We start from the raw sequence: 18,182 nt of genomic DNA, 5'->3' as shown, positions 1-18,182 counted from the left end.
TACACTCTTGTCTGCTGGCTAAGTAATTTGGTGTCTGAGCAGTGCCCAAATGCTATAGACAGACTCCCAGAAACAATGGCTGTATTTGTTGGGAGAGATCTTAAGTAACTCGATTGCCTTTTAGTTGCTGAGAACATTGATTTTTCTTTTTAATTGCACTTAAGGTTTAAAATACCCCAAATAACCGAGGACAATGGAGCCCAGGCCATTACTCCTTTAGGAGACTTTTGACATAGTCTGCTCTCCACAAAGTCCTCGGTATTAGTATGTAGGTTAATGTCTTTGGGGCTTCTAGATTTTCGCTATGACCCGAGAACAGACTTATGCTCAGTCTCATGGGAGGATAACATTAGGGGATGCTCGTGTTACCACATGGTTCTGGAAAAGATTCAGCCTAACCGTGATGAAGATGTCTGCACTCTGTGGGATGTGTCCTGCCTGCCGTATCTTTCTCCTCAATGACCTGATTTCAGAACCAGCTTACTCAGGAAGAAGGGAAGGCATTTTTCAGGGGAGAATGTTCATTTCTCTTGTCTGGGTCTTGATTTTTTTAGTCATGAGTGCGGCAGAGAGCGTAAGAATAGTCTAGTTGATGCCATCTTCATAAATGATGTGAGCTTTGAACACAGTCACACACACTGTAATCCAGTCCTCATAGACTGAGCCAAGAGAATTGCTGTGGGTTTGAGGCCAGCCTCAATTATATGCTGAGATCCTGTCTTCCAAAAAAAAAAAAAAAAAAAAAAAAGATGGAAAGAGAATGTGTGTGTGTGTGTGTGTGTGCTTGTGCAGGAGAAGCAAGAGTTCATTCTTAGCTGCACAGCAAAGCAAATTTGAAATCAGCCTGGGTTATGGTGAGACTGTCTCAGAAAGGAAGAAAGAAGAAAGAAAGAAAGAAAGGAAGAAAGAAAGAAAGAAAGAAGGAAAAAGAGAAGGTGGAGGAAGAGAAGGTGATTCAGAGCTAGACGGTGAAGTGTTAAAAAGATATTTAATATTCTTTTCAGGAAACATTAAACTGAGTTCAAACCAGAGCATAGCATAGACAAGTGGAGGTTTTTAGCCAAGGAACAAACAGGACAGGGATCAGAAATTACCAAGGGAGAAACCAAGGATGGGACTCTGGCTGCTTGACCCACAAAACTATTTCTATCTTTTAGATAGTCTCTCAAGATAGCCCAAGTTGGCCTTGAACTTCTGGCAATCCTCCTGCCTCAGCTTTCCAATTGTGTGACTCTGATCTTTCTTGAGATGTGAGTCTCAGATCCACTGTCCCGTGGAGCATGGGGATCAGCGGGAAGTGAAGCTCACAGCATCAGTTTAAGTGTTCTTTTCTGAGACCTTGAAGATAAAAGAACTTAAAAATAGGCTCGGAAGGAAACCCATTTTCCTGGAGTTTGGGCGATGCAGACAGCAAAGCAGGCAAGCTGGAGATCATCATAGCTACAGAGAGAGATAGAACAGAGAAACGCTGGAGATCGCCATGGCCACAGGACGAGAGAGGAGAGAGAAGAGAGAAAAGCTCTCTGAGTTAGTGGTCTGGAAAGGGGTAACGGCACATCAGCTTGCTGTTTGTATATGAGGCTGTCAGCACATCTCATATGTCACAGGGTCTCCAGACATGGGGAACATTCTGTCTGTGTCTGAAGGATCTTTGGCCATGGGCCATGCCATCGTCACCAGAGGAAGTGGTACAGATGTGCAGGTGGTTGATGGAGGAGTGTCTATGTGTTACTTTCATTGTTAATAAAGATACTGCCTTGGCCCTTTAAGAGACAGAAAATTAGGTAGGCGGAGTAGACAGAACAGAATTGTGGGACAAAGAAAGCCAAGTCGGGCAGACAATTCAGGCAGTCGCCATATGCAGTCGCCATGATTCTCCTCTCTGAGATGGACGCAGGTTAAGATCTCTCCTGGTAAGCCACACCTCGTGGTGCTACACGGATTACTAAATATGGGTTAAAGGAAGATGTGAGAATTAACCAATAAGAGGCTACAGATAATGGGCCAGGCAGTGTTTAAAAGAATACAGTTTCCGTGTAATTATTTTGGGTAAAGCTAGCCGGGTGGTGGGACACAGTCCGCCGCTTCCATTCGCTGCTCCTTCTACAGGTGGTATTTCCCAAACGGTATTCAGGGAGCAGCCATCTGCAAGTGGCCCCTTTTCTTCCCCCTTTCTTTGCTTAGCATCCACATTTGAAGCAGGAAAAAAAGAAAAGGAAAATTATGGGGACATGAGAAGGAAGAGGATTCCCTTACCCCCAGAGTCTGGCTGAAGCCTCTTACCGAGAGTCAAGAATTCCAATACTAAGGGAGGGGAGCAGAAAAAAATGCATAGCTCAATAAAATCAATGAAAAAATATGGGAAGGGGCTGGAGAGATGACTCAGTGGTTAAGAGCACCACCTGCTCGTCTGAAGGTCCTGAGTTCAATTCCCAGCAACCACATGGTGGCTCACAACCATCTGTAATGAGATCTGGTGCCCTCTTCTGGCCTGCAGGCGCATGTAGGCAGAATACTGTATATACAATAAATAAATAAATCTTTTAAAAAAGAAAAGAAAGATGACATACTTGTTTAAAAAATGTGGGAAGACCTACAAAAAATAAAAAAAATAGACTTCCAATACTATCAACAACATTCACCTAAGGTCCTTTTCCATCCAAGGTACCTGCAGAGCCACAGAATAATCTTGTGAAAAGGGGGATGGAGATAGAGGAGGCGAGGGTCCCTTAGATACCCATTAACCAACATATATTAGTTACTGTCTTGTTGCTATGACAAAAATATCCTGATAAAAGCAACGGAAGGGAGTTAGGATTTCTCTTGGCTCATCGTTCTAGGGTATAGTGCATCACAGCGGAGAAGCCATGGCATCGAGAGCTTGAGCCAGCCAGTCACATTGAACCCACAGTTCAGAAGCAGAGGGAGACGAGTGCGCCTCTCTCTCTCTCTCTCTCTCTCTCTCTCTCTCTCTCTCTCTCTCTCTCTCTCTCTCCTCCCAATTAATTTAGTATGTGACCTTAGCCCATGGAATGAAATTACCACCAATATTTAGAGGGGTTTTCCAGCCTCAATTAACACCTAACCTAGATACTCCCTCATAGATGTGCTGCTCAGAGATTCGTTTCCATGGTTATTCTAGATGCCACCAAGTTTACAGTCAAAATCATCTGTCCCACCGTGCATTTCAAATGCTTCCAAAGTCCCAGATATAAACTGGGCATGATGGCATACACCCTTAACTCCAGTTCCTAGGAGGTAGAGGCATGTGAATCCCTGTGAGTCTGAGGCCAGCCTGGGCTACACAATGTCCCAAAACAAAAACCCCATATACAGTAAGCACTAGGGCATGCCTAAAATTACTTGGCATGTGCCAAACACCCATTTGTGGTTTATTTGGATTTTTTCCTTCCTTCCTTCCTTCCTTCCTTCCTTCCTTCCTTCCTTCCTTCCTTCCTTTTCTTTCTTTCTTGTTTGTTTTGATTTTTCAAGATAGGGTTTCTCTGTGTAACCTTGACTGCCCTGAAATCTGTTCTGTAGACCAGGCTAGCCTCACAGAGTTCTGCCAACCTGTCTCGGCCTCCCATGCTGGCAACCCGGCTTTTTAAAGTCTGGACTTTGTCATGTTGCCTGAGATGGTCTTGCACTGTTGAGCTTAGGTGATCCTCCTGCCTCAATATCACAAGTACTGGGATAGCAGACGTGTGTCACCATGACCAGTAACATGAAGTCTAGACATTTGCCTACTCCTTATCTTCCTGAGAGAATCTACAAGACTTGCCTCTGAACGCCCTCAGACTGCAGCATCACTTGGGGTTCCCCCAAATTGAAAGCACCTTCTGCTGTTGTCTCCTTCATCATGAAATCCTAGATGCGTGGTTCATCAGCAGTCACCGCCTTAGCGTAGATGGGACAGCAACGCAGAACGGGAGCCAGAGCAGAGCTTGTGGAGACATAGGCTCAGGAGGCTGGCCGTCTGCTGTGCCTGCCCACGTATCTTCCCTAAACAGTGGGACCTAACAAGAGAACCCACCAAGTCTCTTCAGTTGCCTTTATTTTAAGAGACGGGAAGGGAGTTCTAGCTCTAAGGTGACTTGGGAGCCTGGGGTAGATGCTCCATTTAACTGTCCTCGCCAAGGCGGCTTCCTCCGGATTGGTGCCGCTGATCTCCCACCCCCTTCCCCTTTCCGGCCTAGACTAGTTGGAGGAAGAAGTCTACAAAGCTGGTTATTTTTAGCCTTTGAGGCCAGGCTGATTCAACATCCCCCACCCCACCCCCACCGCCATCCTTTTCATTCCTCAGCCTAGCCCTTGAATTCCCATAGGAGCCGTCCTGGGGCTTGCAGGGCAGCGTCACAAGCCAGCAGGATGTCTGGGCTGGCGGTCAGGGGCTTGGCTGACCCGGCAAGAAGAAAGAATCTGAAGGATCTTGGAGATTGGAGCTGTCACAATGTAACGGTTAGGCCATTTATCCACTCGTCAGGATACAATCGGTGGTCTGTCCTGAGACACTGTGGGTTGCTGTTTCCAAGGAAGGTATGGGTACTCAGGTAACGCAGAACTGCTCTCTAGAGGATGCATTCTAGAGCTTTTGTTTCCGAGAAGGAAAGAAGGAGAAAGGAAGAAAAGAAGGGAGGGAGGAAGGAGGGAAGGAAGGAAGGAAAGAAAGTATCAGGAAGAAAGAGAAAAAGACTGATTGATCGTAGTTGCTCGGGCTTATGATTAAGGCATTCAGGAGGCTGAAGCAGGAATGGAAGGATCAAAGTCAACCTGGACTACAGTGTAGGGCTACAAGAGATTCTGTCTTTAAAACAAACAAACAAATAAAAGCTAAGACCAGTCTGGTCTACAAAGTAAGTTTCAGAATAGCCTGAGCTTCGTAGAGAAAACCTGTGGACAAAACCAAACCAAACCAAAAAAGTCAAACTATAAACAAAAAGGAAAAACAAAACCAAATGACAATTTTCACAAACTTATACTACAATTTCACTTCCTGTCCCCCTTTTAGCTTGAGTACCAGCAACCTAGATGACCAAGCCAGCTTGATGCTGGCCCCACCCTAATCTTTTTTTTTTTTTTTTTTTTTTTTTTTTTTGGTTTTTCGAGACAGGGTTTCTCTGTAGCTTTGGAGCCTGTCCTGAAACTAGCTCTTGTAGACCAGGCTGGTCTCGAACTCACAGAGATCCGCCTGCCTCTGCCTCCCGAGTGCTGGGATTAAAGGCGTGCGCCACCACCGCCCGGCTGGCAGTTATATTTTAAGCCATGTTTTAGCAACACCCAGCTCCAGCACAGACCAAACTGGTTCCTGGCATCCTTGGGGAATGGCTTCATTTTTCTCCCCAGGAATCCCAGGGCAGGGACTGGTGGAGGGAGGCCTGAGATGGTGTAGGGCTGGGCAGACAGATCTTGTGACTTCTGCAAAGGGCTTCGTACTAGGACTCATTGCAGGATGGTCATAACTAGACCTCTCGTGCAGAGTGGGTGCCAGGCACTGGGCTACACATCACCCACTAAATCCTCTAACAAACCTGTGAAATAGGAGTTGCTCTGTCCCATTTGCAGACAGGGAAAACAAGGCCTGGAAAGCTTCAGCCTACCCAGGGTTATGTAGCTAAGGAAATGGAGGGTTGTTCTGCCCAGTGCCAACTCCATGGCCCACGTCTTCTCTTAAAACGTAAAGTATACCCATCTCAGTGGTGTGCAGTTCCATGGCTAGCAACAAATGTGCCCAGTTGTATAAGTTTCAGTTGTATAAGTTAGTCTATTATCCTAAAAATCCCCTTAAATCTGTTTGTTGTTAATGCCTTCCTTTTGTTTATCCTCAGCCCTGGACAAGTGATGCTTGGTTATTTATTTATGTTTGTTTGTATATATGTGTGTGTATATATATATATATACATACGTATGCATATATATACATATATGTATGTGTATTATGTATGTTCATATGTATGTGTGCATTTACTTATGGATGCATTTATGTGCACGTGTATGTACATATGTACATATATATGTTAGATGCATGAACACACACAATGTATATGTGCATATGCAATGCAAATATGAACAGGCACATGTGTGTATATACGTGTACATGTGTGCACACATATGTTCAATACACATTCATGTGCGTGTATATGTGTACATGCATGGGTATATGCATTACATATGTGCGTATAAATGTGTGTATGCATATAGTATGTATGGATGAGTATTTGTGCGCTTGTTTGTGTGTATATATTTACACATGTATACATGTACATGTATGTGTGTACACACATGTATGTATGTATGTGTGTGTATGTATGTATATAGTTAGTTAGTGTATGTGTTCAGGTTTGCATGTTCCATATCCCTAGTGTGGAAGTCAGAGGACAAAAACATGTGGAATCCTTACTGACTCCGCTAGTGATGTGCTCTAAAATAACCTCTTGAAGGTAGAGTCTATGGTCTTCGTCCATCTCCCACCACATGTCCCATGTGGGGCCTCAGCTCAGAGCAGCGTCCTCCACCTCCCTTGGAACTCATGCTTGGGAGATCTCTCTCACATTCCGTGATAAATGTGCATTAGGTCTGCTCACTCCTTCTCCCGCTTTTTTCCATTTTTCTTTATTCTTTTTTTTTTGTTTGTTTGTTTTTCGAGATAGAGTTTCTCAGTGTAGCCCTGCTGTCCTGGAACTAGCTCTCATAGACAAGGCTGGTCTCGAACTCACAGAGATCCGAGTGCTGGGATTAAAGGCGTGCGCCACCGCCGCTGTTTTCCTTTATTCCTCTTGGGTGTGAGATGAACGTGAAGCCCCCGACTCAGTGTCAGAGCACCTTTTCTGTTGCTGTGACAAAACCCCGTGACCAAGTCGGACAGTGGTGGTGCACGCTTTTAATTCCAGCACTCTGGAAACAGAGGCAGGCAGATCTCTGTGAGTTTGAGGCCAGCCTGGTTTATAAGAGTGAGTTCCAGGACAGGCTCCAAAGCTACAGCAAAACCTGTCTCAAACTAAACAAACAAACTAACTAACTTAAAAAACCCAACCAACCAACCAAAAACAACAACCCCCCCCCCCAAAAAAAAAGTGACTAGAGGCAACTCGCCAAAGAATATTTGGCTTCTGGTTCCAGAGGGATAAGAGTCTATCATAACAAGACAGAAATATGGCAGCAAGCGGCAGGCATAGCAGCTGAAAGGCCACCTTTCAGACACAAGCACAAAGTGGAGAGAGAGAATTGGAAGGGGGAAGGCTGTAAACTCTCAACCTGAGATATTACCTCCGGTTGGGCCACACCCCCTAAACCTCCCTCACCAGCTACACAAACTGGGGATGGAGCCTGTGGGGGCATTTCTCAAGCCACCACACTCAGGGTGGCTTTGGTGACAGCTGATCGTGTGGAACCCAGCTCAGTGGCTCTCAAATGACACTTACTGCTATGACCTGCTTCCAGAGAGGGTCAGAGAGTTCTTCTACAGCCTGTTTTAAGGGAAGGGACAGGGACATGCCAAGAGACTCTCATTGCCAAGGCGCCGTATTTTTGAGGTCTCCATCCTGAGTCCTATTGAATACAATGAAAGGATGAATGATTGGTTGGTTGTGGCTTCTGAGAAGTTGCAGGAGGTGCAGCTCAGGCTAAGCCCAAGGTTGGGGGAGCGGAAATGAAATAGCTTTTACTCTTTTGATCCAGCCCCGGGTGGATATGATGGCCCCTTGGCATCAGCACACCTGCGCTCGCATTGCCTATGGCTGCATGTGGGGAAGACCAGGGTGGCAAGCCTCAGAGAATGAGGCTTGTTGGCAGTCTATTTGGAACCTTCCAGAATGTGACTGCTACCCCCATCTTCCTACAGTACAAAGTCGGGACTGTCTTCAGTCAGCTAGATGAACCAACAGAAGAAAGACGTGTTTTTAGACGAGGTGACTCTAGGGAACAAGAATGGACAACTGTCCTAGAGGAATTGGAGTTTAGAGAATTGAGAATAAAACCTGGCATAGTGACGCATGCTTCTAATCCCCACACACTGGAGAGGCTAGGGCCTCTCAGTTTGTACTCAGTGCAACTGCTAAGAATGCTGTACCAGGCTGGGCAGTGGTGGCTCACACCTTTAATCCCAGCACTCGGGGCTGAAGGAGTTCAAGGCCAGCCTGGTCTATGGAGCAAGTTCCAGAACAGAGAAATGCTGAACCAGGCTCAATGGTGCATTGCTATAATCTCAGGATTTGGGAGGCTGCAGAAGCAGGAGGATATCTGTGAGTTTGAGACCAGGTCATGCTTTATAGTGGATTCAAGTTTAGCCCTCAAGTGAGATCATGCCTTTAATTGAAAAAAAAAAGGTGCTCACAAAATTTCTCCTTGGGAAAGGGCTGGCTGGGATGTGAGAAAGTTTTCAAAGCTATGTTGCAGACCAGACATTGCTGTATCCTAGAGTATGCCGGGCTGTGTCCCAGAGTGTGCCAGGCTGTGTCGTGTCCCGGAGTGTGCCGGGCTGTGTCCCAGAGTATGCTGGGAGCTGGGTGCTGTTAGCTCTGACACTGCTACCAAAGAGAGGTCCCGCTTCTCCAGACCTAGGCTCAATGAAGTGTTCAGCGAGCCTGGTTCCTATTATCCTCGTGTGCCAGTCTGGCCTGTCCACTCCCTTGCCAGGGAGAAGGAAACTGTCCCTGAAGAAGAAGCAAGCAAGGAAGCTCTCTTGCAGGACAGGCGCTGAAGATGAGGCCTCAGCTGCCACCCCTTCAGGTGAATATGTATATGTCTTCAACTCCACAGTTCAGGTCTCCGGGGTCCAGGCAGTGTGATGCCAGCACACCGGCGCTAATCCAAGTGTCTGCGGGGCCAGGCTTGCAGAGCTGGGAGCCACTGTGGTCACGGATGTCATTTTACTCAATCAGTCCTCTTAAGCCTGGGGAAAAGGTGACTCCTTACTGTGTGGCTTGTGTGCACTGGGCGTGTCTCCACTTGAAGAGCAGTCTTGAGTCTCTAATCCTCAGCCGGGAGCCTCAGGCCCTGCTGCCATTCCTGCTGAACACCTTTTCCACTCTTGATTTGTTTTGACTAGAAGAAAGGGAGAGGCAGCCAGGCAGGCTCTGTGGCTTTGCTACGGGCTCTGTGTTCTCTTTCTCAGGTAGACTGTTGTACATAGCTTAGACGGCCTTGGACTTGTAGAGATCCCCCTGCCTCAACTTCTCCAGTGTGGGGATGAGAAGTATGTGTTTCACTCCTGATTCTCTAAGGTCCTCCAGGGCAGCTGTCCACTCTGGTCCTCTGAGTCGCCTATTCTAAAGACACGTCTCTTCTCTGCCAGCTCTGACTTGGTCATTTACCCTTTCAGGATCTTCTGCCTTACCTTTGTTCCCCTGCCGCCCCCTCCTTCCCCTCTACCTCCACCCCAGGACTGGTTTAGATTTCCTTGTCATTTCCTCAGGGCCTAATTTAGGGTTTCAGACGTAGTAAGGTAAAAATATGTCTCTTGGTGCATTAATAAGTGAAGAGAAATCAGGGACTCATGAAAATGGGGAGGTGTGGGGCGCTAACTCTGGCGTCCAAGTGAGGAGAGCCTTCACCGCTGCTGACTTCCACAGTTTATTGACTGTTATTGATGTTTGTAATTATTTATAGTGTAGCCTCCAGAGAGGCCACCATGCCTTACCTCCTGGCTGCCTCATTCCTTTTCTTCTTCCTTGCTTCCTTTCCTTTAATTTGTGTGTGTGTGTGTGTGTGTGTGTGTGTGTGTGTGTGTGTGTGTGTGTGTGTGTATAGGCCATAGGTTGATGGTGGGGGGGTCTTAACTCCTCCCACTCCGCCTTATCCAGACAGGGTCTTTCTGTCTGAACCTGGACTCCTGAGCATTGGGGTTCCAGTCGCATCCTGGCTTTTTAACCTGGGTGTTGAGAGGAGGGAATGCAGGTTTTCACACTTACTAAGTCATCCCTCCCCCTAGAGAAACCCCTCATCTTTTCTGAGCTATGGTCTTTTGTATTCCAGGTTGGCCCTGAACTCACTAAATAACTGAGGGTGATTTTGAACTCTCGATTTTCCTGCCACTATCTCCTGAGTGCTGGGATTCAGGCTTACGCCACTATGCTAAGCAAACAGCCTAACAATGGAACTGCGCCTCTAGCCTTTAAAACTTAAAACTGTTGCCGGGTGGTGGTGGCGCACGCCTTTAATCCCAGCACTCAGGAGGCAGAGGCAGGCGGATCTCTGTGAGTTCGAGACCAGCCTGGTCTACAAGAGCTAGCTCCAGGACAGGCTCTAAAGCTGCAGAGAAACCCTGTCTCGAAAAAACAAAAAAACAAAACAAAACAAAAACTTTACTGTTATTATTATTATTAATATTATCGTGGGGGGGCATGTGCACGTTTCTCCTTCCATCTTGTAGAGGCAAGATTGTCTGCCCCAGGCTTGCTGGTCTGCAAGTTTCTGGGAAAGTCTGTCTCTCTCTCCCATCTTGCAGTAGGAGTACTGGAACTTTTTTTTTTTTTTTTAAATGTGGTTTCTGGGCATGGAGGAGGAGGAGGAGGAGGAGGAGAGGAGGAGGAGGAGAGGAGGAGGAAGAGAAGAAGAAGAAGAAGAAGAAGAAGAAGAAGAAGAAGAAGAAGAAGAAGAAGAAGAAGAAGAAGAAGACACAGATCTACGCACAAATAGATTACTCAAAAAAGTGACTCCAGCATTTGTCCTGGTGTTCAGGAGCCTCTGAGGGTGGAGGCCCTGCCAACACCTCTGTTTTGGGGTTGGAGTCTCCAGAACAGCACATTTCTATTTTTCGTGCTATTAGTTATTATTATGTGTGTACACATGTGTGCATGCCCTTGCTCACTCAGGTGCCAGCACATGCCCGTGGTGGTTAGAAGACAGTTTTCAAGAGCTGCTTCTCTCCTTTGCCAGGTGTGTCCTGGGGGTCAGATAAAGGTTGTTAAACTTGGCAGCCAGCTCTGCTACTCAATGAACTACCTACCCCACTGGTTCCTGAGTTTGTTTTGTTTTGTTTTGTTTTTTTACATTGGTTTATTGATTGATTGATCGTGCCATGATGTGCGTGCAGAAGCCCGAGGACTCACTTGGGTGAGTCTGTTCTCTTCTTCCTCGTGTGGGTCCCAGGGATCACATTCAGGTCATCAGGCTCTGTCACGCTGTTACCTGCTGAGTCATCTCACTGCCTCCCGCGGTTCTATTTTTTAAGCTCCAGCGGCAGGCTTCTTTTCATTAGCTCTAGGGCATGAAGAGAGGAGCGACCTGGAAGCGTGGCTGGTGCTGCAAGCTTCACAGACTTTTGTTCAAACCGCGTTACAGTTGACGAAAGGTGGCGAAGGAACTTCTCTAAGAGTCTGCGTTGCTGCAATGTGGGCTCTGCCCATCCTGGCCACTGTCACGCTGGGGGATTAGGGCATCGGAACTGTCAGGGATGCTGGGGCACAGGACAGCTGCCTCTGGAGGACAGAGTGGTACTGAGGAAGGGACTTATCCTGTGGATCTCAGAGGAGCCATGCTCAGCTTAACCTCCTCCCCATTTTAGAAGGACCTGGCATGGTTTCAGGGGCCCCCACTCTACATTGGATTCCACTGCTGTTCCTGGGAGTGGAACAGATTCTCAGGGCCTCATCAGCAGAGAGGAGTGAGTGACAATGTGGGTGAATGCAGCTGGGGTAAATAGCTACGTTCTCCATGGCTCATTCTGTCATCCTCTGTGAAAGAACACTGGAAGTTCGATGTGCACAGGTGATTGTAGGTGGTGTCTGTGGGGGTCAGAGGGCAAGTTGCTGCAGGTAGCTTTCTCCTTCTACAGCGTGGGTCCTGGGAATGGACCACAGGTCATCAGGCTTGTTTGAATCATCACTGGCTACTGGCCTCTTTTTTTTTTTTTTTGAGACTAGAGTCTTTCCATGTAGCCTGATCTAGCCTTGAACTAATGGGTATTTTGCATTTTTTTTGAACCACAGTGCTACATTTAAAAAATCGTGAAGATGATAAGAAACTATTTTGCAAGATCGTGTTTTGCTAGTCAACTATGGTGGCTCATGCCTGTCATCCCAGCATCTGAGAGGCTGCTACAGTAAGATGTGTCTTGAGTTTGAAGCCAGCCTAGTGTGTTCTAGGCTGGCATAGGTGTTGTATGATTTTTCCTGAGGAGCCAAGAACAAACGTCTGTTCATCTCAGACAAGACTCTGATGACAGACCACGGAAACAATGTCCCCCAAGTCTAGCTTAGTGAACCAGAGAGTTGTTTATTACTTATAAGAGTGTGGGTGACTCAGAGACAGCTGCGTTCTTAATATGCCTGTGTCCCTGCAGCTCTCTGCAAGACTGGCAAGCAGCGCAGCCAGGCAGGCCCCTCTCCATAGCTATTGGTCCTGCTTCTACAACCCCAGGAAGGGCCCGTTGACTCTCAGGAGTTTCCTGAGCCTTGTAAGTTTCATGTACTTCCTGGCTTTGTATGTCTTGCTTATTTTCTGATCTTATACAATGGCCTCCTCCTCCCTTGAGAAGGGAATGTTTCATTTTCAAGGTAACAGCTATACAAGGTTGGGCTGCAGAGTGAGATCTCTTCCACACACGTGTGCATACACACACAAAGTACTTTAAGTACTTGTCTTAAGATGCTATGTAAGTATTTTGTATTTTAAGAAATTATGATTGAAGGGCAAGAGAGATGGCTAAGAGCACTGGCTGTTCTTCCAGAGGACCTGGGTTCAATCTCCAGCACCCACATGGTTCCTCACAACCATCTTTGACTCCAGGGGATCCAATGCCCTCTTCTGACCTCTGTAGGCACTGTATGAAGGCATTGCACAGATATTCATGCTGCAAAAACTCATAAACATAAAATATGCAAATAATATTATTATGCAAAACAAAGCTTATTGCTTACCCTCAAACTTTTCAGGCAATATGAAAAGGTAGGTGTGGACTGGGGATGTGGCTCAGTTGGTAAGGGCTTCCCTAACATGAAAAAAAACCCTTGATTTGGTACCTAGGACCGCATAGTCTAGATGTGGTGGTACCTGCCTGTGATGCAGCACTCAGCTGGAGACAGCAGAATTAGAAGGTCTGGGCCATTCTCAGCTACATAAGCGAGCTCAGGCTAGCGTGGGAGACAAGAGGCCTTGTCTCAAAACAGTAAAACAAACAGGCAATTAAGCCAGGAGGTGGTGGCACACACCTTTAATCCCAGCACTCTGGGAGGCCGAGGCAGGTGGATCTCTGTGAGTTCGAGGCCAGCCTGGTCTACAAGAGCTAGTTCCAGGACAGGCTCCAAAGCTACAGAAAAACCCTGTCTCAAAAAACAAAAACAAACAAACAAACAAAAACAATCAATTAAACAAGCAGACGCACTCAAACCTGTCAAGACCATTCAGTAGTGTTTAGTAGCCACATCTGTATTTCTAGCACCCTGGAAGCAGAGGCAGGGGACTTAGAAGCCTTAGGAAGGAGGTTAAATGTACCTAAAACGTTTGCCCTTCATCTTCAGAATTGACCTGTCATAGTTACAGTCAGTTGTCAGTTTGACATACCTGGGAAGAGGGAATGAACTGCTTTACATCAGATTGTCCTGTGAGACATTTTATTAACTGCTAATTTATGTAGGAGGGCCCAGCCAACTATGGGCAGTACCATCCTCAAGACAGGCGTGCCTGGGCTATATGGGAGAAAGCAAACCAAAGGAAAGTCAGTAAGCATCTCTGCTGCCTGATTTCTGCTTTGGTTCTTACCTCAGCTTCCCTTGACAATGGTCTATGAACCTTAAGAGAAAAGAAACCCTTTTGATTTAGTTAGGGTTTCTTTTTGTTCGTTTGTTTTTTTGTTTTTTCAAGACAGGGTTTCTCTGTAACTTTTGAGCCTGTCCTGGAACTAGCTCTTATAGACCAGGCTGGCCTCCAACTCACAGAGATCGGCCTGCCACTGCCTCCCGAGTGCTGGGATTAAAGGTGTGTACCACTGCCGCCCAGCTTTAGTTAGGGTTTCTATTGCAGAGACAAAACACCATGACCAAAACCAACTTGGGGAGGAAAAAGTATAATTCGGGGCTGGAGAGATGGCTCGGTGGTTAAAAGCACTGACTGCTCTTCCAGAGGACCGGGGTTCAATTCCCAGTGCCCACATGGCAGCTCATAAGTGTCTGTAAATCCAGTTCTGGGGTGATCTGACACCCTCACACCACTGCACATAAAAAAATAAATACATCACAAAACAATTCTAAAAAAAAAAGAAAAGGTATAATTCATCTTACAACTGTGGTCCATCATCCAAGGAAGTAAGGGCAGGAACTCAAGGCAGGAAACTGGAGACAGGAACTGGTGTAGAGGCCATGTGGAGGAGGGTTGCCTACTGGCTTGCTCTCCAAGGCTTGCTGATTTTGCTGTCTTATAGCGTTCAGAACCAACTGCCCAAGGGTGGTACCTCCCACAGTGATCTGGGCTTTCCTACATCAATCAATCAATCAATCAAGAAAATGCCCCACAAGCTTGCCCACAGGCCAGTATCTTTCTTTCTTCCTTCCTCTTTCCCTCTCTCTTTCACTTCCTCCCTCCCTTCTTTCCTTTTTCTTTTTTCCTTTTCCCCTTCCTTTCTTTTTTGAGACAGGGTCCAGTTAATACCCCTTCAAACTTGAGGGTCTCCGGCTTTCTCCAGGTTTATGGCTGAAGACAGTATTTTAAAAATGAGTGACGCCAAGTGATGACGGCGCACGCCTTTAATCCCAGCACTCGGGAGGCAGAGGCAGGAGGATCTCTGTGAGTTCGAGGCCAGCCTGGTCCACAGAGTGAGTTCCGGGACAGCCAGAGAGAAACCGTGTCTCGTACAAACAAGAATGAGTGGCTTGGGCACATTTGTACTTGCAGAAAATAAGCCAGCTGCCAAGAGGCTCTCAGTACAGAGCTAGGGACCCCAGTACAGAGCTGGAGTCTGGGGACTCTGTCGGCAGAAAACGGAAAGTGGGCATGAGCTCTCTGCTCCCAGTGGCAGGCAGCTCTTCTGCCTTCCTCACAGCAAGACCAGAGGCCCTTTGGATGTCTAAAGGCTCTTCAGCAACCGTTTAATGGGGCGGGGTAGGGTTTCCCCCACAGCAGTCAGCACCAGCTCTAGGCTCAGTTGGTTACACCGGAGGACTCACAGGGGCCTGGAACCCCCTTCCCCTCCCTTGGTCTCTTGTCACCTGCCTGTTCTCTGTATCTCACTCTCCTGCAGGCTAGAGGCTCCCTGTGGTTTCCCAGAGAAGGAGTACCTGGAGGTGGGGAGCACAGTGAGGGCCGAATGCTTGTCCTGCATGCTGCTTTTGTGAGGCACGCTTCCCTCCTCCTCAGTGTTTTTAGGGAAGGCTGAAAATAAACACATTTGTAATACTGACATGTAATTCACACTTTCTTGACAAGCTAACTTAAACTGCAGCCATGGCGCTCAGAGAAGATCGTTCTAATTTGGAATATTCCAATGTAGTCATCTTGCTACTTCTAAGCTAGGGGCCAAGGAGGGGGTGGACTGTTTAATTCCGGAACCCTGGGACCAGAGCACTGCCAGCATTCCGCATTCAAGTCAAGATTTGATGCTGCCGGGGCTCCTGAACCCCTGGGCTTCCCCCATAAACCATGCTTGGTTAATCTTTCTTCCTCCTGCCCTGTTTGGTTTGTTGAAACAGAATTTCTCTGTGTATCCCTAGCTGTCCTGGACCTCTCTCTGCAGACCAGGCTAGCCTCCAGCTCACAGAGATCCACCTGCCTCTGCCTCCCCCCAACATAGGCTTGAGCCTAGTGGTTTCTTTACTTATTAAAGACAGGGTCTTGCTATGTGTACCATCCATACTACTACGTGTACTACAGTACTATGCCTGTAGTGTGGAGCCTGAACTACAGGACCATTCGCGAGCCGGACAAGGGCCTGGAGATTTAAAGACACATAGACAGAGGTGGGGGTCATCCTTGAAACAAGGAATGCCCCCCTTTATAGTGTACCAGAGCCACTTATATATGGATCCTTAACTGATAGCCATGCCCCAAACAAACCCACCAGAAACCACTCCACCCCCCCATCAGGAACTCCTGAGGGTCTCCTGCTCAGAGTAGCTACAAACACAGGAAAAACAAGTTGTTTTGTTCAGAGCAGCTGCAAGCAGAACAGGTTGTTTACAGGAAATTCAGGGTCTGGGTCCACAGCCCCCAACAGCTATGTAGCTGGCTAGTTCAGAACTCACTACATAACCCTGGCGGGCCTCAAAGTGACAGCAATCCTCTTGCCTCCGGCATGGAAGTGTTCCTTTTAGTCCCTCAGAGTCCATGCTGACTTTGAACTGACTATCCCGCAAGTGAATGGATATTTAGCAGGTAGTTAGTGTGTCTGCTTGTAACATTGAGGGGCTGCTTGTTAGGGTTTCTGTTCTGCCCAGTACCCCACAGCTGACAAGCCCCAAAGAAAATCACACAGAGATCTCCATAGTTATAAAACGGATTGGCCCATTAGCTCAGTCTTCTTATTAGCTCTTGTAGCTTATATTAACCCATTATTCTTATCTATGTTAGCCAGATAGCTCGGTACCTTTCAGCCAGGCAGGTTACATCTTGCTTCTTGGTGGTCTGGGCTAGAATGGGAGGAATGGGCTTCCTCCTTCCCAGAATTTTCCTGTTCTCATCGCCCCGCCTCTACTTCCTGCCTGGCCAATCAGCGTTTATTTAAAACATGATTGACAGAATACAGACAATTCTCCCATACCATCTGCCAGAATTCAGAAGTTAATAATTGATAGAAATACTATGTTCTCTGAAATATTTATTAATACAATGCTCAGCAAAAACACAAATGCCATTTTGAGATTTTTATTAGAAGAGTTGCAAACAGCAACTGGCTTGATTCAGAAAATGTGCTAATGCTTTAGTTCAGTCCTTTAGGAAATGCTGGCTCAGTGACAGTTCATGCTGGTTTGGTAGGGTTATGAGGACTTTTAGAGGAATCTTTGTGAGTGAACCTGCAATTTAGGGAAAAAATATCACTTCAGTGTAGCCCCAGGTTTTACAAATCTTTGAACTGTAGGCTTGTACTTCAGGTTGTTCCAGTTCCTGGTTCTGATGGATCCACACCAGACAGCTTGCAGATACGGCTTAGAAGGACAAATTTAGTCTAGAGAATTGATTTTTTTATGGAGTCAAGAGGGGTTGATTCATTATGCCCTCTTTTGAAGTACGGGTTGTATATGTGATGGTTTATTATTATTATTATTATTATTATTATTATTATTATTATTATTATTATTATTATTTTCTGAGACACAGTCTCAAGTAGTCCAGGCTGGCCTTGGATTTACTTTGTAGCTAAAATGACCTTGAATTCCTGATTCTGCCTCTGGCTCCCACGCTGGAGTTATAGGCCTGTGGCACCTTGTATCTCACTTTGTAGGTGTGGAAACGTAAGTCTCAAGACCACAAGTAATGGGCCAGGCTTCTGTCACCAGTAACGACAAAGCCAAAATTTAAACTCAGAAAAGCTAGTTGATGGCAAAAGTAGAATTTGTTCCAGCTCTGACTAGTTGGTCACACCCTGAGTAGGGCTTGCTTCAGGCCTGGCTTTATCCAAGTGCTCACCCATCAGGGGTTGGCTTCATTTTCAGGCAGCCTCTCTCCGTGGGGTCATTCCAGCGACGCCAGGGGTCTCAAGGACTGAACAAAGGCGATCTCTCCGGTAGTTCCAGTGTAAGTCTTAGGACTGAGTCTCACTCCCCCCACTCCCAGCAGTTGGGTAAGAGATCACATCTGAACACTGAGATGCCAGGGGATGTCATGCCCAGTCTATGTCCTGTAGTAACTGGTCTGAGGGTCTGAGGATGGGGCAGAGCGGACCTCACCAGAGCAGATAGTTTTACTTATGGGGTGACTTGGCCTTTCCGCAGGGACTGTCAGCTCCTTATTTGGGGATATGCCCTGAAGAGACACCACTGAAGATGCTGTTTGTGGTTAGTATTGTCATCTTGACATGCTAACAAACATGGACAAATCTCTGGGCGTGGCTGTCGGGGATCACTGGGTTGGTTGATTGGGAAGATACAGAACTGTGGGCAGCACCATGTCCTAGGCTGGGGTTGTGGGCTGAATGAAAAGGAGAACTCAAGCAGAGTGCCAGCACTCACCAGCCTCTGCTTCATGACTGCAGATGTATATGGCCAGCTGCCACCACTCTTGCCACTGCGGCTTCCAGGCCACTGCAGTCTGTACCCTCA

The sequence above is a fragment of the Arvicola amphibius genome, chromosome 1 (assembly GCF_903992535.2).
Source record: "Arvicola amphibius chromosome 1, mArvAmp1.2, whole genome shotgun sequence".
In the NCBI taxonomy this organism is placed as follows: domain Eukaryota; kingdom Metazoa; phylum Chordata; class Mammalia; order Rodentia; family Cricetidae; genus Arvicola; species Arvicola amphibius.
The sequence above is the reverse complement of the archived record's forward strand: the minus strand, read 5'-3'. Positions refer to the sequence as shown.